Source organism: Zea mays, chromosome 5 (assembly GCF_902167145.1).
Source record: "Zea mays cultivar B73 chromosome 5, Zm-B73-REFERENCE-NAM-5.0, whole genome shotgun sequence".
Classification (NCBI taxonomy): Eukaryota; Viridiplantae; Streptophyta; class Magnoliopsida; order Poales; family Poaceae; genus Zea; species Zea mays.
The window spans coordinates 198,673,329-198,695,325 of NC_050100.1; the positions used below are offsets into that span (position 1 = coordinate 198,673,329).

The following is a 21,997-nucleotide window of genomic DNA, read 5'->3' on the forward strand; positions in this document are numbered from 1 at the left end:
GTCCAGCACTACAAGCCGAGGTTACAGCCCAAGCACGACATGACGTCCTTGGCTCTTGCATGCATTAGGTCGTTTCTGAGATCACATTGGCGCAATAGACTCAATGGTGTTTGAGGTTGCTGAATTGGATGGAGCAACAATGATTTGTCACACTAACAGTAAAATGAAAGGTTATTTGTTGGGTTTAAACGTTAATAATTGCTACGAAGTAGCATAATTTATATGGAGCGCATCTAGTTTTTATTGATGCCTGACTTTAGAAATCACTCCATATTTTGATCTATCTTTTTTATAAGTTTGAGTTCATGTGACTTATTTTAGAAACTTGAGCTCACAAACTTATCTTATTTGGTCTCTGTATGGTGGAATTATGTTATTTTATAATCTCTGTTCGTTCAGTCAGTCGTTATGAGCTCTCTTATAATCGCTCACTTTATTGGTCGTGTTGTACCAAGACATATTTGATGGAGTAAACAATAATATCAGTTAGCCAAATCAAAAAAATATTATACAGAGAGTGGAGACAATCAATAAAAAATCTTGATTTTTTTGTGGATGGTTTACATGGGTATTGTTGTAAGCCGTCGCAACGCACGTGCAACCGACTAGTATACTTAAATCATCAGTTTCAACGGTCGTCCCGCGTCTCTTTTTACAAATAAATCCTCATAGCTATTTCAAATTAACCCGTTGCACGCCTATAGATGGCCAAACGGCGGCCCAGCACGGGCCAGACGCCAGCAAGCCACAACTCTGGCCCAGGAACGTCATGTCGGCCTGTTGACTGTGTCGGGCCAGCCCGTTAGCTGAAAGAGAAATAGGGTCAAACCTTTTCCTAAATGATTTTGGTGGTTGAATTGCCCAATACAAATAATTGGACTAACTAGTTTGCTATAGATTATAAGTTCTACATGTGCCAAAGGTTCAACACTAACCAATAAAAAGTCCAAGATATGGTTCAAAAAGAAAGGAGCAAAACCAACCGAAGGCTGCCCTGGTCTGGCGCACCGGACTGTCCGGTGTGCCACCAGACAGTGTCCGGTGCACCAGGGAGATCAACTTTGAACTGCTCAGCTTCAGGTTTTTGGAGAGCCACTCCGCTATAATTCACCGGACTGTCCGGTGTGCCAAGCGGAGCAACGGTCGCCAGCGCAATGGTCGAGTTCAATGGTCGGCTAACACAACTACAGTGCGCGAACAGTTCGCGCAGAGTCAGAGCAGGCGCCAGAAGGCGCACCGGACAGTGAACAGTACCGGTCCGGTGCACCACTGGACTGTCCGGTGGTCCCAGCTGTCAGAGCTCCAACAGTCGAACCCTAACGGTTGGGTGATGTGGCTGGCGCACCGGACAGTGTCCAGTGGCGCACCTGAGAGCACCTAGAGGGGGGTGAATAGGTGATCCTGTAAAAACTTGAAACTTAATCCACAAAACTTGATTAGGAGTTAGCACGAATAAGCCAAGTGGCTAGAGAGGAGAACTTGCACTACACGATAACCACAAAGAGATCAACACAGAGATGGCACAGTGGTTTATCCCGTGGTTCGACCAAGTCCAACACTTGCCTACTCCACGTTGTGGCGTCCCAATGGACGAGAGTTGCAATCAACCCCTTTCAAGCGGTCCAAAGACCCACTTGAATACCACGGTGTTTTGCTTTCACTTTACTATATCCCACTTGCGAGGAATCTCCACAACTTGGAGCCTCTCGCCCTTACACTTTGATGTTCACAAAGAAGCACGAAGTAAGGGAGGGATGAGCAACGCACACAAGACACGAAATCAGAGTACCAACACGCACACAAGTCACAATAAGAGCTCACATCACAACCCGACGAGTTCACAACTCAAATGGAGCTCTAGTTGCTATCACAAAGAATCAAATACGCGGAATCGAAGTCTTGGTGCTTAGGAATGCTTAGAGAATGCTTGATGTGCTCCTCCATGCGCCTAGGGGTCCCTTTTATAGCCCTAAGGCAGCTAGGAGCCGTTGAGAGCATTCCAGGAAGGCAATTCTTGCCTTCTGTCGCCTGGCGCACCAGACAGTCCGGTGCACCACCGGACACTGCCCAGTGCGGATCTCTTTCCTTATTTGGCGAAGCCGACCGTTGCAGTCTTGGAGCCGTTGGCGCACCGGACACTGTCCGGTGCACACCGGACAGTCCGGTGCCCCCTTCTAGTCGTTGGCTCGGCCACGCGTCGCGCACGGATTACGCGGCCGACCGTTGGCCCGGCCGACCGTTGGCTCACCGGACAGTCCGGTGCACACCGGACAGTCCGGTGCACACCGGACAGTCCGGTGAATTATAGCCGTACGTCGCCGACGATTTCCCGAGAGCAGCAAGTTTGCCTGAGTCATACATTAGTATCCAAAACAATGTACTAAGTCTTAGAAACATATCTTTTTACTTGATTTGTACTTTGTCCATCATTTAGCACTTAGGCACTTGTGTTGGACACTAAATCACCAAAATACTTAGAAATGGCCCAAGGGCACATTTCCCTTTCAATCTCCCCCTTTTTGGTGATTTATGCCAACACAACACAAAGTAAGTAGAACAAGTGCAAAATCAATTCAAATAAGAACTCAAGATTGTTTTGATTCAAATTTGACATATATGGATCATTCTTTGCCATCACTTGGTTTGTTTTTGCAAATCAAACTCAATTTCCTATCTCTAAGTCAAATTCACTTGTAGAGACATAAAGAGAGGTATTCCACGAGAAATTGATCAAAGATTCATAAACTCCCCCTTTTTCGCATAATCAAACATTCTCCCCACAAGAGACCAACTTTTGACAAAAAGAGACAATAAGAGGATTTTGACAAAGCAAAAGCTCTATTCTACTATTTTCAAAATTCTCAAGTGGTAGCTGATCCATTTCTTGCTTTGGCCTTATTTTCTCCCCTTTGGCATCAAGCACCAAAACGGGATCAATTTTGACCCTTTAACCTCATTGCCTCACCAAAATCTTCAATTAAGAGTAAAAAGGCAATAAGAGTGCAAAGATGAACTTGGAATTAGTTACTCTTTCATCGGAGTGCAGTGGAAGTCTTGCATGGTCCAAGTCCACCTTTCCCTTTCAAACCTCCTTTGAGACTAAATTAAGCAAACTCAAGTACACAGTTAGTCTCAAGGGGTCAAGTTGTAACACATCTCCCCCTAAATATGTGCATCACTTGCAAATGGACTTGTGAGGTCCGGAGAGTGTTTGTACAACTTGAGCACCATAAATAAACAACAAAATGCATTAAGGAACATGATCAAGGCATAAAACACATGTATGCTATAAATCAATCCAGGTTCCGCGAATCTAAGACATTTAGCTCACTACGCAGCCTGCAAAAGGTCTTCTCATCTAGAGGCTTGGTAAAGATATCGGCTAACTGGTTCTCGGTGCTAACATGAAACACTTCGATATCTCCCTTTTGCTGGTGGTCTCTCAAAAAGTGATGCCGGATGTCTATGTGCTTTGTGCGGCTGTGTTTAACAGGATTATCCGTCATGCGGATAGCACTCTCATTATCACATAGGAGTGGGACTTTGCTCAGATTATAGCCAAAGTCCCTGAGGGTTTGCCTCATCCAAAGTAGTTGCGCGCAACACTGTCCTACGGCAACATACTCGGCCTCATCGGTGGATAGGGCAACAGAGGTTTGTTTCTTAGAACTCCATGACACTAGGGACCTTCCTAAGAATTGGCACGTCCCTGATGTACTTTTCCTATCGACCTTGCATCCAGCATAGTCGGAGTCTGAATATCCAATTAAGTCAAAGGTAGACCCCTTTGGATACCAGATCCTGAAGCAAGGCGTAGCGACTAAATATCTAAGAATTCGCTTCACTGCCACTAAGTGACACTCCCTTGGATCGGATTGAAATCTAGCACACATGCATACACTAAGCATAATATCCGGTCTACTAGCACATAAATAAAGTAAAGACCCTATCATGGATCGGTATGCCTTTTGATCGACAGACTTACCTCCTTTGTTGAGGTCGGTGTGTCTGTCGGTTCCCATTGGAGTCTTTGCGGGCTTGGCGTCCTTCATCCCAAACCGCTTGATCAAGTCTTGCGTGTACTTCGTTTGGGAGATGAAGGTCCCATCCTTGAGTTGCTTCACTTGGAACCCAAGGAAATAGCTTAGCTCGCCCATCATAGACATCTCAAACTTTTGAGTCATCACCCTGCTAAACTCTTCACAAGACTTTTGGTTAGTAGAACCAAATATTATGTCATCGACATAAATTTGGCACACAAAAAGATCATCATCACAAGTCTTAGTGAATAAAGTTGGATCGGCTTTCCCAACCTTAAAAGCATTAGCAATTAAAAAGTCTCTAAGGCATTCATACCATGCTCTTGGGGCTTGCTTAAGTCCATAGAGCGTCTTAGAGAGCTTACACACGTGGTCGGGGTACCGTTCATCCTCAAAGCCAGGGGGTTGCTCCACGTACACCTCCTCCTTGATTGGCCCGTTGAGGAAAGCGCTCTTCACATCCATTTGGAACAACCTGAAAGAATGGTGAGCGGCATATGCTAGCAAAATACGAATGGACTCTAGCCTAGCCACAGGAGCAAAAGTCTCCTCAAAGTCCAAACCTGCGACTTGGGCATAACCTTTTGCCACAAGTCGTGCCTTGTTCCTTGTCACCACCCCGTGCTCGTCTTGTTTGTTGCGGAACACCCACTTGGTTCCCACAACATTTTGCATGGGACGAGGCACCAGTGTCCAAACTTCATTTCTCTTGAAGTTGTTGAGCTCTTCCTGCATGGCCAACACCCAGTCTGGATCTAGCAAGGCCTCCTCTACCGTGAAAGGCTCAATAGAAGAGACAAAAGAGTAATGCTCACAAAAATTAACTAATCGAGACCGAGTAGTTACTCCCTTGCTAATGTCACCCAAAATCTGGTCGACGAGATGATCCCTTTGAATCATCGCTCGGACTTGAGTTGGAGGTGCTGGTTGTGCTTCTTCCTCCATCACATGATCATCTTGTGCTCCCCCTTGATCATACGCCTCCTCTTGATGAACCTGTTCATCGTCTTGAGTTGGGGGATGCACCATTGTTGAGGAAGAAGGTTGATCTTGCTCCTTTTGTTCCAGTGGCCTCACATCTCCAATCGCCATGGTGCGCATTGCGGCCGTTGGAATGTCTTCTTCATCTACATCATCAAGATCAACAACTTGCTCTCTTGGAGAGCCATTAGTCTCATCAAATACAACGTCGCTAGAGACTTCAACCAAACCCGATGATTTGTTGAAGACCCTATATGCCTTTGTATTTGAGTCATAACCTAACAAAAACCCTTCTACCGCTTTGGGAGCAAACTTAGAATTTCTACCTTTCTTCACTAGAATATAACATTTGCTCCCAAATACACGAAAGTACGATACATTGGGTTTGTTACCGGTTAGTAGCTCATATGAAGTCTTCTTGAGGAGGCGATGAAGGTAGACTCGGGTTATGGCGTGGCAAGCCGTGCTCACGGCTTCCGTCTAAAACCGTTCGGGTGTCTTGAATTCACCAAGCATCGTCCTCGCCATGTCTAATAGCGTCCTATTCTTCCTCTCTACCACACCATTTTGCTGTGGTGTGTAGGGAGCGGAGAACTCGTGCTTGATTCCTTCCTCCTCAAGATACTCCTCCATTTGAAGGTTCTTGAACTCGGACCCATTGTCGCTCCTTATCTTCTTCACTTTGAGCTCAAACTCATTTTGAGCTCTCCTTAGGAAGCGCTTGAGGGTCCCTTGGGTTTCAGATTTATCCTGCAAAAAGAATACCCAAGTGAAGCGGGAAAAATCATCGACTATAACAAGACCATACTTACTTCCTCCTATGCTTAGATAGGCTACGGGTCCGAAGAGGTCCATATGAAGTAACTCCAGGGGTCTTGATGTTGTCATCACATTCTTGACATGATGAGAGCTTCCCACCTGTTTCCCTGCTTGACAAGTTGCACAAGGTCTATCTTTTTCGAAAGTAACATTAGTTAGACCTATCACGTGTTCTCCCTTTAGAAGTTTGTGAAGGTTCTTCATCCCCACATGTGCTAAGCGGCGATGCCACAGCCAGCCCATGCTAGTCTTAGCAATTAAGCATGCATCTAGACCGGCCTCCTCTTTTGCAAAATCAACTAAATAGAGTTTGTCGTCTAATACACCCTTAAAAGCTAATGAACCATCACTTCTTCTAAAGACAGACACATCTACATTTGTGAATACACAATTATATCTCATATTACATAATTTACTTACGGATAACAAATTATATCCAAGCGACTCTACTAAAAATACATTAGAAATAGAGTGCTCATTTGAGATTGCAATCTTGCCTAAGCCTTTAACTTTGCCTTGATTCCCGTCACCGAATATGATTGAATCTTGGGAATCTTTATTCTTGACGTAGGAGGTGAACATCTTCTTCTCCCCCGTCATGTGGTTTGTGTATCCGTTGTCGATAATCCAGCTTGATCCCCCGGATGCATAAACATGTAAGGCAAATTTAGGCTTGGGTCTTAGGTACCTAACTCTTGTTGGGTCCTACAAGGTTAGTGACAATATCCTTAGGGATCCAAATGCAAGTTTTATCTCCCTTGCATTTTGCCCCTAGTTTCCTAGCAATCACTTTCCTATCCTTTCTACAAATCGCAAATGAAGCATTGCAAGCATGATAAATTGTAGAAGGTTCATTTATTATTTTCCTAGAAATATTAACAACATTTCTTCTAGGCATGTGATTAATAACATTTCTCCTAGCTAAATTTCTATCATGCATAATAGAAGAACTAGAAGCAACCATGGCATGGGAATCAAAAGCATCATAACTTCTATAAACATTTCTAGAATGTCTCCTATCATGATACATGAAGGCATGGTTCTTTTGAGCACTACTAGCCATAGGGGCCTTCCCTTTCTCCTTGGCGGAGATGGAAGCCTTATGGCTTGTTAGGTTCTTGACTTCTCTCTTGAAGCCAAGACCATCCTTAATTGAGGGGTGTCTACCAATCGTGTAGGCATCCCTTGCAAATTTTAGCTTGTCAAATTCACTCTTGCTAGTCTTAAGTTGGGCATTAAGACTAGCCACTTCATTATTTAATATAGAAATGCAAACTAGGTGTTCACTACAAGCATCAACATTAAAATCTTTGCACCTATTGCAAATCATAACATGTTCTACACAAGAGTTAGATTTATTTGCTACTTCTAGTTTAGCATTTAAATCATCATTAACACCTTTTAAAGTAGAAATGGTTTCATGACAAGTAGATAGTTCACAAGAAAACATTTCATTCCTTTTAACTTCTAGAGCAAGAGAATTTTGTGCGCTAACAAATTTATCATGCTCTTCATATAAAAGGTCCTCTTGTTTTTCTAGTAATCTATTCTTATCATTCAAAGCATCAATCAATTCATTAATCTTATCAATTTTAGTTCTATCTAAGCCCTTGAATAAGCATGAATAGTCTATTTCATCATCATCACTAGACTCATCCTCGCTATAAGTAGTATTGTTTCGAGTACATACCTTCTTCTCCTTTGCCATGAGGCATGTGTGATGCTCGTTGGGGAAGAGGAATGACTTGTTGAAGGCGGTGGTGGCGAGTCCTTCGTTGTCGGAGTCGGACGAGGAGCAATCTGAATCCCACTCCTTTCCAAGATGTGCCTCACCCTTCGCCTTCTTGTAGTTCTTCTTCTTTTCCCACTTTCCACTCTTCTTTTCCTAGTCACTATCATTATCGGGACAATTAGCGATAAAATGACCAATCTTACCACATTTGAAGCAGGAGCGCTTCCCCTTCATCTTGTTCTTGTTGGGGTGCTCCTTGTGACCCTTTAGCGCCGTCTTGAACCGCTTGATGATAAGGGCCATTTCTTCCTCATTAAGTCCGCCCGCCTCAACTTGCGCCACCTTGCTAGGTAGTGCCTCCTTGCTCCTTGTCGCTTTGAGAGCAACGGTTTGAGGCTCGTGGATTGGTCCATTCAATGCATCATCCACGTATCTCGCCTCCTTGATCATCATCCGCCCGCTTACAAATTTCCCAAGAATTTCTTCGGGCGACATCTTGGTGTATCTAGGATTTTCACGAATATTGTTTACCAGATGTGGATCAAGTACAGTAAAGGACCTTAGCATTAGGCGGACGACGCCGTGGTCCGTCCATCGCGTGCTTCCATAGCTCCTTATCTTGTTGACGAGGGTCTTGAGCCTGTTGTACGTCTGTGTTGGCTCCTCCCCTCTTATCATCGCGAATCTCCCGAGTTCGCCTTCCACCAACTCCATCTTGGTGAGCATGGTGACGTCGTTCCCCTCATGTGAGATCTTGAGGGTGTCCCAGATCTGCTTGGCATTGTCCAAGCCACTCACCTTATGGTACTCGTCCCTGCACAATGAGGCTAACAACACAGTAGTAGCTTGTGCATTTTTATGAATCTGTTCATTGATAAACAAAGGACTATCCGAGCTATCAAATTTCATTCCACTCTCTACTATCTCCCATATACTAGGATGGAGAGAGAACAAGTGACTACGCATTTTGTGACTCCAAAATCCGTAGTCCTCTCCATCAAAATGAGGAGGTTTACCAAGTGGAATGGAGAGTAAATGAGCATTGGTACTTTGAGGAATACGAGAATAATCAAAAGAGAAGTTTGAATTAACCGTCTTCTTTTTCTCATAGTCGTTGTCGTCGTCCTTTTGGGAAGTAGAGGATTCGTCGCTGTCGGAGTAGACTATCTCTTTGATGCGCCTTGTTTTCTTCTTCCTCCCATCTTTTCTTTTGTGGCTCGAGCCCGAGTCAGTAGGCTTGTCCTCCTTTGGATCATTGACGAAAGACTCCTTCTCCTTATCATTGACCACCATCCCCTTGCCCTTAGGATCCATTTCTTCGGGCGATTAGTCCCTTTCTTGAAGAGAACGGCTCTAATACCAGTTGAGAGCACCTAGAGGAGGGGTGAATAGGTGATCCTGTAAAAACTTGAAACTTAATCCACAAAACTTGATTAGGAGTTAGCACGAATAAGCCAAGTGGCTAGAGAGGAGAACTTGCACTACACGATAACCACAAAGAGATCAACACAGAGATGGCACAATGGTTTATCCCGTGGTTCGGCCAAGTCCAACACTTGCCTACTCCACGTTGTGGCGTCCCAATGGACGAGAGTTGCAATCAACCCCTTTCAAGCGGTCCAAAGACCCACTTGAATACCACGATGTTTTGCTTTCACTTTACTATATCCCACTTGCGAGGAATCTCCACAACTTGGAGCCTCTCGCCCTTACACTTTGATGTTCACAAAGAAGCACGGAGTAAGGGAGGGATGAGCAATGCACACAAGACACGAAATCAGAGTACCAACACGCACACAAGTCACAACAAGAGCTCACAACACAACCCGACGAGTTCACAACTCAAATGGAGCTATAGTTGCTATCACAAAGAATCAAATACGTGGAATCGAAGTCTTGGTGCTTAGGAATGCTTAGAGAATGCTTGATGTGCTCCTCCATGCGCCTAGGGGTCCCTTTTATAGCCCCATGGCAGCTAGGAGTCGTTGAGAGCATTCCAGGAAGGCAATTCTTGCCTTTTGTCGCCTGGCGCACCGGACAGTCCGGTGCACCACCGGACACTGTCCGGTGCGGATCTCTTTCCTTATTTGGTGAAGCCGACCGTTGCAGTCTTGGAGCCGTTGGTGCACCGGACACTTTCCGGTGCACACCGGACAGTCCGGTGCCCCCTTCTAGCCGTTGGCTCGGCCACGCGTCGCGCACGGATTACGCGGCCGACCGTTGGCCCGGCCGACCGTTGGCTCACCGGACAGTCCGGTGCACACCAGACAGTCCAGTGAATTATAGTCGTACGTCGCCGACGATTTCCCGAGAGCAGCAATTTCGCCTGAGTCAGCTTGGCGCACCGGACACTGTCCGGTGCACCACCGGACAGTCCGGTGCACCCAGACTGAGCTGACTTTGGCTGAACAAAGCCATCTTTAATTCCAACTCGATTTCTCCCGTTTCCAGCACTTAGACACAATACATTAGTATCCAAAACAATGTACTAAGTCTTAGAAACATACCTTTTTACTTGATTTGTATTTTGTCCATCATTTAGCACTTAGGCACTTTGTTGGACACTAAATCACCAAAATACTTAGAAATGGCCCAAGGGCACATTTCCCTTTCAGCATCGTACTGTCCGGTGCGCCCATCGACAGACAGACTCCCCAACGGCCATTTTGGTGGGTGGGGCTATAAATACCCCCCAACCACCACACTTCAAGGCATCCAAGTTTTCAGTCATTGCATTCAATACAAGAGCTCTAGACTTCACTCCAAGACACAAACAAGAGATCAAATCCTCTCCCAAGTCCGGAATCACTCCAAACAATTAGTGACTAGTGAGAGAGAGATATTTGTGTTCATTTGAGTTCTTGTCGCTTGGATCGCTTTTCTTCTTTCCCATTTCTTGTTCACAACACCTTTGTAATCAAAGCAAGAGACACCAAGTTGTGGTGGTCCTTGTGGGGTCTAAGTGACCCAATTGATTGAAGAGAAAAGCTCACTCGGTCTAGGTGACCGTTTGAGAGAGGGAAAGGATTGAAAGAGACCCGGTCTTTGTGACCACCTCAACGGGGAGTAGGTTTGCAAGAACCGAACCTGAGTAAAACAAATCACCATGTCACACTCTTCATTTGCTTATGATTTGTTGCCGCCCTCTCTTTCGGACTCACTTTTATTTCTAACGCTAACCCGACTTGTAGATTGTGCTTAAAGTTTATAAATTTCAGATTTGCCTATTCACCCCATCTAGGCGACTTTCAATTGGTATCAGAGCCCGGTACTTCATTAGAGTCTAACCACTCGAAGTGATGTCAGGAGCATCCGCCAAGAGGGAGATCGGGACCGACGGCGACAAGTTCGCAGCTCGGGGAGAACACACTCGAGGGAGTCCGGCCACAAGCACAAGGAGGAGTCCTCTTCCTCCATCAATACACAACGGAGAGGTGACAAGAAGAAGAAGATGAAGAAAGTGGTATACTACGAGACCGACTCTTTGTCACCCTCCACCTTCGGCTCCGAATCGACGTCTGTCACTTCTAAGCGCCATGAGCGCAAGAAGTATAGTAAGATGCCCCTTCGCTATCCTCGTATTTCAAAACGTACTCCATTACTTTCTGTCCCATTAGGCAAACCACCGGTTTTTGAAGGTGAAGATTATTCTATGTGGAGTGATAAAATGAGGCATCACCTAACCTCACTCCACAAAAGCATATGGGATATTGTTGAGTATGGAGCACAGGTACCAAAGAAAGGGGACAAGGACTATGATTCAGAGGAGGTCGACCAAATCCGACGCTTCAACTCCCAAGCCATCACTATACTCCTTGCCTCTCTAAGTCGAGAGGAGTATAATAAGGTGCAAGGGTTGAAGAGTGCCAAAGAGATTTGGGACGTGCTCAAGACCGCGCACGAAGGAGATGAGGTGACCAAGATCACCAAGCGGGAAACGATCGAGGGGGAGCTCGGTCGATTCATGCTCGACCAAGGGGAGGAGCCACAAGCCATGTACAACCGGCTCAAGACCTTGGTGAACCAAGTACGCAACCTCGGGAGCACAAAATGGGATGACCATGAAATGGTCAAGGTTATTCTATGATCACTCATTTTTCTTAACCCTACACAAGTTCAATTAATTCGTGGTGATCCTAGATATAAGCTAATGTCTCCCGAGGAGGTGATAGGAAAGTTTGTGAGCTTTGAATTGATGATCAAAGGCCCCAAACAAATCATCGAGCGAGGCGCCACCTCCACACTCGAGGTGCAACCCATCGCATTCAAAGCGACGGAGGAGAAGAAAGAAGAGTCTACATCAAGTAGGCTCCCCATCGACGCCTCCAAGCTCGACAACGAGGAGATGACGCTTATCATCAAAAGCTTTCGCCAAATCCTCAAGCAAAGGAAGGGGAGAGACTACAAACCCCGTTCCAAGAAGGTTTGCTACAAGTGTGATAAGCCCGGTCACTTTATTGCTAAATGTCCATTATCAAGTGATAGTGACAGGGGCGACAACAAGAGGAGAAAGAAGAAGGAAAAGAAGAGGTACTACAAGAAGAAGGGTGGCGATGCCCACGTTTTTCGGGAATGGGACTCCGATGAGAGCTCTACCGACTCCTCCTCCGACGAGGATGCCGCCAACATCGCCGTCAACAAGGGTCTTCTCTTCCCCAACGTCGGCCATAAGTGTCTCATGGCAAAGGACGACAAAAAGAAGAAGGTAAAATCTAGAGCCTCCACTAAATATGCAACATCTAGTGATGAGGCTAGCTCTAGTGATGATGAGGATGATTTGCTAACACATTTTGCCAACCTTAACATGCAAAAAAAGGAGAAATTGAATGAATTGATTAGTGCTATTCATGAGGAGGATGAACTCTTGGATAGCCAAGAGGACTTCCTTATTAAAGAAAACAAGAAACATGTTAAAGTTAAAAATGCTTATGCTCAGGAAGTAGAAAAATGTGAAAAAATGATTAGTGAGCTTAGCATTTGCCATTATACTATTTCCAACCTTAGAAATGAGAATGCTAAATTAACGGCTAAGGTTGAGAAGTTAAATGTTTGTGATGATTCTCTTGTCAAACTCAAAAATGATAATGCTAGTTTGATTTCTAAAATTGACAAGTTGAATAAATCACTTTCTAGCCTTAAGATTGAGAATGATTATTTAATTGCTAAGGCTAAGGATTTAAATGTTTGCAATGATTCTATTTCCAATCTTAGAAATGAGAATGCCATGTTACTTGCTAAGATTGATGAATTAAATGCTTGCAAACCCTCTACATCTACTGTTACTCATGTCTCTATTTGCACTAGATGTAGAGATATTAATGTTGATGCTATTCATGATCACCTAGCTTTAATTAAACAACAAAATGATCACATATCTCAACTTAGTGCTAAAATTAATGAGCATGAGATAGAAAATGAAAAATTTAAATTTGCTAGAAGCATGCTCTATAATGGGAGACGCCCTGGCATTAAGGATGGCATTGGCTTCCAATAGGGAGACAATGTCAAGCTTAATGCCCCTAAGAAATTGTCTAACTTTGTTAAGGGCAAAGCTCCCATGGTTCAGGATAACGAGGGCTATATTTTATATCCTGTTGGTTATCCCGAGCATAAGATTAGGAGAATTCATTCTAGGAAGTCTCACTCTGGCTCTCATCATGCTTTTATGTATAAGAGTGAGGCATCTAGTTCTAGGCAATTCACTCATGTTAAATTGCTTAAAAAGAAATCTCCTATTGCATCAAACGAACCTAATGTTTCATTTAAAACTTTTGATGCTTCTTATGTGCTCACTAACAAATCAGGCAAAGTAGTTGCCAAATATGTTGGGGGCAAACACAAGGGGTCAAAGACTTGTGTTTGGGTACCCAAGGTGCTTGTTTCTAATGTGAAAGGACCCAAGACCGTTTGGGTACCTAAGAACAAGGCCTAAACTTGTTTTGTAGGTTTATGCATCCGGGGGCTCAAGTTGGATAATTGATAGCGGGTGCACAAACCACATGACTGGGGAGAAAAGGATGTTCTCCTCCTACGAGAAAAATTATGATCCCCAAAGAGCTATCACATTCGGGGATGGAAATCAAGGTTTTTGGTCAAAGGACTTGGTAAAATTTCTATATCGCCTGACTATTCCATTTCCAATGTTTTTCTTGTAGATTATTTAGATTACAATTTGCTTTCTGTTTCTCAATTATGCAAAATGGGTTACAACTGTCTTTTTACGGATATAGGTGTTACTGTCTTTAGAAGAAGTGATGATTCAATAGCATTTAAGGGAGTATTAGAGGGTCAGCTATACTTAGTTGATTTTAATAGAGCTGAACTCGATACTTGCTTAATTGCTAAGACTAATATGGGTTGCCCCTGGCATCGCCGACTAGCCCACGTTGGGATGAAGAATCTTCACAAGCTTCTAAAGGGAGAACACATTTTGGGACTAACAAATGTTCATTTTGAGAAAGACAGGGTTTGTAGCACATGTCAAGCAGGGAAGCAAGTTGGTGTCCATCATCCACACAAGAACATCATGACGTCTGACAGGCCGCTTGAACTACTCCACATGGATCTATTCGGCCCGATAGCTTACATAAGCATCGGCGGGAGTAAGTACTGTCTAGTTATTGTGGATGATTATTCTCGCTTCACTTGGGTGTTCTTTTGCAGGATAAATCTCAAACCCAAGAGAGCTTAAAGGGATTCTTGAGACGGGCTCAAAACGAGTTCGGCTTAAGGATCAAAAAGATTAGAAGCGACAATAGAATGGAGTTCAAGAACTCTCAAATAGAAGGCTTTCTTGAGGAGGAGGGCATCAAGCATGAGTTCTCTTCCCCCTACACACCACAAAAAATGGTGTAGTGGAGAGGAAGAATAGAACTCTACTTGACATGGCGAGGACCATGCTTGATGAGTACAAGACTTCGGACCGGTTTTGGGCGGAAGCAATCAACACCGCTTGCTACGCCATCAACCGTCTCTACCTTCACCGAATCCTCAAGAAGACATCTTATGAACTCCTAACCGGTAAAAAGCTCAATGTTTCATACTTTAGATTCTTTGGTAGCAAATGTTTTATTCTTGTTAAAAGAGGTAGAAAATCTAAATTTGCTCCTAAGGCTGTAGAAGGCTTTTTACTTGGTTATAACTCAAACACAAGGGCATATAGAGTCTTTAACAAGTCCACTGGACTAGTTGAAGTTTCTTGTGACATTGTGTTTGATGAGACTAATGGCTCTCAAGTAGAGCAAGATGATCTTGATGAGCTAGATGATGAAGAGGCCCCATGCGTCGCGCTAAGGAACATATCCATTGGGGATGTGTGTCCTAAGGAATCCGAAGAGCCTCGACAAGCACAAGATCAACCTTCATCTTCCATGCAAGCATCTCCACCAACCCAAGATGAGGATCAAGCTCAAGATGATGAAAATGAAGATCAAGAAGAAGAGCCACCTCAAGAGGAGGACAATGATCAAGGGGGAGATGCCAGTGATCAAGACAAGGAAGATGATGAGGGTCCAAGGCCGCCACACCCAAGAGTGCACCAAGCGATACAAAGAGATCACCCCGTGAACTCCATCCTCGGCGATATTCATAAGGGGGTAACCACTTGATCTCGTGTCACTCATTTCTGTGAACATTACTCTTTTGTGTCTTCTATTGAGCCATACAGGGTGGAAGACGCATTAAGAGTCTCGGATTAGGTGTTGGCAATGCAAGAGGAACTCAACAACTTCACGAGGAATGAGGTATGGCATTTAGTTCCACGTTCTAACCAAAATGTTGTAGGAACCAAGTGGGTCTTCCGCAACAAGCAAGATGAGCATGGTGTGGTAACAAGGAACAAAGCCCGACTTATAGCCAAGGGATATTCACAAGTCGAAGGTTTGGATTTCGGTGAAACCTATGCACCCGTAGCTAGGCTTGAGTCAATTCGTATATTACTTGCCTATGCTACTTACCATGGCTTTAAGCTTTACCAAATGGACGTGAAAAGTGCCTTCCCCAATGGACCAATCAAGGAAGAGGTCTATGTTGAGCAACCTCCCAGCTTTGAAGATAGTGAGTTCCCTAATCATGTTTATAAACTCTCTAAGGCGCTTTATGGGCTCAAGCAAGCTCCAAGAGCATGGTATGAATGCCTAAGAGATTTCCTTATCACTAATGGCTTCAAAGTCGGTAAAGCCGATCCTACTCTCTTTACTAAAACTATTACAAATGATTTGGGTCTACTAACAAATCTACTTGTGAAGAGTTTAGTAGGATTATGATTCAAAAATTCGAGATGTTTATGTTGGGGGAGTTGAAGTATTTCTTAGGATTTCAAGTGAAGCAACTCCAAGAGGGCACCTTCATCAGCCAAACTAAGTACATTCAAGACATACTCACCAAGTTTGGAATGAAGGATGTCAAGCCCATCAAGACACCCATGGGAACAAATGGGCATCTCAACCTCGACACGGGAGGTAAATCCGTAGATCAAAAGGTATACCGGTCGATGATAGGATCCTTACTCTATTTATGTGCATCTCGACCGGATATTATGCTTTCCGTATGCATGTGTGCAAGATTCCAAGCCGATCCTAAGGAAGTTCACCTTAGGGTCGTGAAAAGAATCTTGCGATATTTAGTTCATACACCTAAGTTTGGTCTTTGGTACCCCAAGGGATCCACCTTTGATTTAATAGGATATTCAGATGTTGATTGGGCATGGTGTAAAATTGATAGGAAGTGCACATCAGGGACTTGTCAGTTCTTGGGAAGATCCTTAGTGTCTTGGGCTTCAAAGAAACAAAATTCAATAGCTCTTTCTACCGCTGAAGCCGAGTACATTACCGTAGGCCATTGTTGCGCGCAATTGATTTGGATGAGGAAAACCCTTAGGGACTATGGTTACAAATTAACCAAAGTTCCTCTCCTATGTGATAATGAGAGTGCAATCCGCATGGCGGATAATCCCGTTGAGCACAGCCGCACTAAGCACATACCCATTCGGTATCACTTTTTGAGGGATCACTAACAAAGGGGGGATATCGAGATTGCTTATGTTAGCACCAAAGAACAATTAGTTGATATCTTTACCAAACCACTAGATGAGAAAACCTCTACCAAACTTAGGAATGAGTTAAACATTCTTGATTCTAAGAATTTTGATTGATACGTTGCACACATAGCTCACTTATATACCTTTGATTATATCTCTTTCATGTGCTATGACTAATGTGGTTTTCAAGTGTATTTCATGCTAAGTCATAGATTGAAAGGGAAATGGAGTCTTCGGCGAAGACAAGGCTTCCACTCCACTCTACCGGTATCATTTACCCTTCGCCGTCACTCCGCAACCGCTCTCCACTTTGGTATAATCTTCACTCATATTCATTTATACCATTGGGGAGAAAGTAAAAGGGCTCTAAAGACTCTGTTTTTGGCGATTAATGCCAAAGGGGAGAGAGTATTAGCCCAAATCAAAAGGACCGCACCACCACACCAATTTCAAAATTTTTCGAAACAAGTTTAAAGATTTTAAATGTTTTTCTATTGGTGTCTTTGAAAGAAGTATTCCTCTAAGAAATTCTATCTCAATTGATAACTATATTCTAAGGAGGAGTTTTTCAAAAAATTGGTATCTAAAATATTTGATCTTCTTTCAATTGATAAAACCCTCTTGAACACTAAGAGGAGAATTTCATTAAGGGGAGTTTTGTTTAGTCAAAGGAAAAGCATTTGAAACAGGGCGAGAAAATTTCAAATCTTGAAAATGCTTCTCGAAATCTTATTCATATACCTTTGATTACTTGCAAAAAGACTTTGAAAAGAATTTCCAAATTTTTTTGCAAAAACAAAATAAGTGGTGCAAGCGTGGTCCAAAATATTAAAAGAAAAAGAGCAATCCATGCATATCTTATGAAAGTATTAATTGGTTTAATTCCAAGCAACCTTTGCACTTGCCTTATGCAAACTAGTTCAATTATGCACTTATATATTTGCTTTGGTTTGAGTTGGCATCAATCACCAAAAAGAGGGAGATTGAAAGGGAAATAGGGTCAAACCTTTTCCTAAATGATTTTGGTGGTTGAATTGCCCAATACAAATAATTGGAGTAACTAGTTTGCTCTAGATTATAAGTTCTACATGTGCCAAAGGTTCAACACTAACCAATAAAAAGTCCAAGATAGAGTTCAAAAAGAAAGGAGCAAAACCAACCGAAGGCTGCCCTGGTCTGGCGCACCGGACTGTCTGGTGCACCAGGGAGATCAACTCCGAACTGCTCAGCTTCGGGTTTTTGGAGAGCCACTCCGCTATAATTCACCGGACTGTCCGGTGTAGCACCGGACTGTCCGGTGTGCCAAGCGGAGCAACGGTCGCCAGCGCAACGGTCGAGTTCAACGGTTGGCTAACACAACTACAGTGCGCGGATAGTTCGCGCAGAGTCAGAGCACGCGCCAGAAGACGCACCGGATAGTGAACAGTACCTGTCCGGTGCACCATCGGACTGTCCGGTGGTCCCAGTTGTCAGAGCCCCAACTGTCGAACCCTAACGGTTGGGTGACGTGGCTGGCGCACCGGACTGTCCGGTGCGCCCATCGACAGACAGCCTCCCCAACGACCATTTTGGTGGGTGGGGCTATAAATACCCTCCCAACCACCACACTTCAAGGCATCTAAGTTTTCAGCCATTGCATTCAATACAAGAGCTCTAGACTTCACTCCAAGACACAAACAAGAGATCAAACCCTCTCCCAAGTCCGGAATCACTCCAAACAATTAGTGACTAGTGAGAGAGATATATTTGTGTTCATTTGAGTTCTTGTCGCTTGGATCGCTTTTCTTCTTCCCCATTTCTTGTTCACAACACCTTTGTAATCAAAGTAAGAGACACCAAGTTGTGGTGGTCCTTGTGGGGTCTAAGTGATCCAATTGATTGAGGAGAAAATCTCAGTCGGTCTAGGTGACCGTTTGAGAGAGGGAAAGGGTTGAAAGAGACTCGGTCTTTGTGACCACCTCAACGGGGAGTAGGTTTGCAAGAACCGAACCTCGGTAAAACAAATCACCGTGTCACACTCTTCATTTGCTTGTGATTTGTTGTCGCCCTCTCTTTCGGACTCACTTTTATTTCTAACGCTAACCCGACTTGTAGATTGTGCTTAAAGTTTATAAATTTCAGATTTGCCTATTCACCCCCCTCTAGACGACTTTCATTAGCCCATCGGCCCATTTGATTAAATCAACGTAAAATGTTAAAAACGGTGGAGGATGTGGGGTTCGAATCCATGCCCTGATGGAAGAAGGGCAGGAGACACTGGATAAAACTGTCTAACCAGTAAAACATCATGCCCAGATATTTCTAATATTGAATATAAATTATATATATGTATATATGTTTTTTTGTAAAATAAAAATATATAATCGTGTGAGGCCGGACCAGCACTACGTGGTGAGGCTACAGCCCAAGCACGACACGACGTTTTTGGCTCTTGTAAGCATTAGGTTGTTTCTGAAGCCACATTGGCGCAATGGACTCCATGGTGTTTGAGGTTGCTAAATTGGATGGAGCAACAATGATTTGTCACACTAACAGTAAAATGAAAGGTTATTTGTTGGTTTTAAACGTTAGTAATTATTACGAAGTAACATAATTTATATGGAGCACATCCAGTTTTTTATTGATGCATGACTTTAACAATCATTTCATATTTTGATCTATCTTTTTTATAAATTTTAGTTTTTGTAACTTATTTTAGAAACTTGAGCTCACAAACTTTCTCTTATTTGGTCTCTGTATGGTAGAATTATGTCACTTTATAATCTTTGTTCGTTCGGTCAGTCTTTGTGAACTCTCTTCTAATCGCCCACTTCATTGGCCGTGTTGTACCAAGACATATTGAATGACGTAAATAATAACATCAGTTAGCCAAATCAAAAAAATATTATACGGAGAGCGAAGACAATCAATAAACTTTTTGAAATCTTTTTGGTGGATAGTTTTCATGGGTGTTGTTGTAAGTCGTCGCAACGCACGGGCAATCGACTAGTATATATATATATATATATATATATATATATATATATATATATATATATATATATATATATATATATATATATATATATATATATATATATATATATATATATATATATATATATATATATATATATATATATAAGGGAGCAGAGCTCGCCCGCTAGAGTATTCAATTCGCTATTTTTTGGCAGTCATACGATAAACATCGAGTGGACATTATCTTGTCTAGCCTCTCGGTAACTCTCCATGTCGACGTCGCGATGGTTCTAAAGGCTGAGCGCGTGTTTGGCTCCATAGATGTGGGAGGGAGAGGCGACACTTGGATCTTTTCCCCGGTCGCACAATCACGTTCCAGTGGCCAAAGATGCTTTACATTTTATTTCATGTAGCAGAAATGGACGACTCTATCATGTATGTTACTGGATTATTCTAGAACACAGGTGTCGCCTTCTCCACGTTCGACAAAGTGACATGATACATGGCGAAGGAAGCGGCGACAACGACAGTGTCGTCGCTCAACCCACTGTGTCCCTCCTCTCTTCTTCGATAATAACTCGTTTTGTAGCCTTGGTTCGTGGCGCGCTCGACGCGGCTATCCAGCTTCAGCGGACACCGCTTCATCGACCTCTTCGGGCTGCCTCCGTCGGTGTCCACCGCCAGCTGCGTCGAGTTCACCGGCTCCCATGTGGCTTCATTGGTGTCGGACCTGGCGTCCGCGCTTAAGGATGTCAGTGCCAAGAGGACAAGACGACCACAACGACAAAGGGAGAAGGTTAGGAGTCTATTGTCTAGGTGCATGAACTTTATCTCTGCTCAACCTTGAACTACTGACCTACTGCCCAGGACCTCGCTCCTACCCCGCGTCTGATGTCACTAAAATTTCGTCATGTCTATGTTCATCCAAGTAGGGGAGCGGATGGATCTAGATGCCGAGGTAGGGGAGTAGATGTAACTGGGTGCCAAGAGGTGCAAGACGGAGGGAGGCGAGGGGAACCTAAACCAAAATCCCACACTAGAGCAGGCCGACATCGATAGCTCCGGCGAGAACGACGGGCAAAACCAGAAGCCATCAGGCAAGGGGAAGAATATAATACGGGTAGAGTCCCCCAAGGACTACGCCATGTCTAGGACAGGAGAGGGCAGACTACTAACAGCACATATCACTTCTATGGTATGCTTTGCGCCCACTTAGCCTCTCCATGTGTTGCTCAATTATGTCATGTGACTCATGTCTTATGACAGGTGAGAACGGAAGGCCAATAACATAGCTTTTTTGTAGGGAAGGTGATTCCACACCAACAAGAAGAAGCCAACATTCTATAATTTTTGTAGACAAGGGAACACCAAACCAACAACTAATGATCGACCAAAGGATGAAGATTCTTCAAGACCCGATGCCAGGATGTCGCCAGGATGTCGGTGGTCTGGTTTATGAATGAGGAAGCAGGAAAATCAAGAAGCGGTAGAAGTTGATCTATCCCTTGACTAGCCACAAGGCTTACAGAATCCTTCTGCTGAGATGTTGCCAGTTCAGGTGATCAACAAGGCACTAATGCTCTACGTGCAATCACTGTAACAACAGTTTGAGGCAAGTAGTATAGTCCGTTCGAAGCTAATCATGTGCCGTGGGATTCATCCACCTTTCGAAAGTCCTACGAATTTCACTATTTTTTGGCATCGACTCCTCTTTATCGAGCTTGTGACTGTGAGCCCGCTCGACTTTAGCGACATAACTACCCTCATGCAAGAAGTTGTAAGTTGAGCATGTCCTATAATGGATCAGTTCAGTCCACCAGATTAGTGGTTGCTTACACATACACACGGTGCCCCGCAAAAATTCACACATATTGAATATTGAATAAACATTCGTGCAACCATACGGTGCCAGCAAAAAATCACATGTATTGACTAAACGCTCGCGCAATGCGCGAGCAAATTACTAGTTAAAATTTAGGGACAACGAGAAGTTTATCATTCATGACATCCAAAAGAATTAGATATCTAGTTTTGCAAAATTTAACTAGTAAAATTAAATGTCGATAAATTTATTTCTTCTAATGCTCGAGCGTAATCTATCCTACCAGTAGACCTCACCATTTTTTTGTCTAATATGATCCACAACACTTAGAGCTAGTTTGGGAACCTCATTTTTCCAATGAATTCATATTTTTTTCAAGTGAAAATTGTTCATTTTTTCTTGGTAAAATAGTAATCCTTTGAGAAAATAGAGTTCACAAACTAACCCTTGATGAATTTTGGGCATACTTGTACATTTTAGTAGGTTGTCGAATATAGAACGAAAACATGTTGAGAAACGCTTTGAAAAAAGACTCAATAGTTAGAAAGCTAAGCACATGTCTGTAAGTGGGTTCTTACTATGATCATCTCGGTTTTGAGTAGCATGTT

At 43.5% G+C, this 21,997-nt stretch overlaps 1 long non-coding RNA gene across 1 annotated transcript; it reads left to right on the forward strand.

Moving 5' to 3' along the window:
• The first annotated feature begins 19,990 nt into the window (after positions 1-19,990).
• On the forward strand, positions 19,991-21,391 carry LOC109939588 (uncharacterized). The gene is made up of 2 exons (XR_002262073.2): positions 19,991-20,762; positions 20,871-21,391. It is a non-coding gene; the product is annotated as an uncharacterized lncRNA (long non-coding RNA).
• The last annotated feature ends 606 nt before the right edge of the window (positions 21,392-21,997 follow it).